This window comes from Penaeus monodon, chromosome 29 (assembly GCF_015228065.2).
Source record: "Penaeus monodon isolate SGIC_2016 chromosome 29, NSTDA_Pmon_1, whole genome shotgun sequence".
NCBI classification, from domain to species: Eukaryota; Metazoa; Arthropoda; class Malacostraca; order Decapoda; family Penaeidae; genus Penaeus; species Penaeus monodon.
Genome location: NC_051414.1, coordinates 4,200,161 through 4,200,390, shown reverse-complemented (window position 1 = coordinate 4,200,390; position 230 = coordinate 4,200,161).

Below are 230 nucleotides of genomic sequence, written 5' to 3'. Positions count from 1 at the left end.
AATTTGTCTTACGTGTACTGGTCTGTGTTCTTAGGGAGTAGCGAGAGAGGATCTATGTTGGTAGGGATGTAATCTTCTTGCTGTTCTTCTTGTTCTATGTCGTTCATGTGTTGTATTTCATGAAGTTCGTTTGTTCTATACCATAGAGCTCATCTATTGTATTTCATGTAGTTCATAGATTTTATCATTTTACGTATCAATACAAGCTATAACAGAACACATTTAATAAC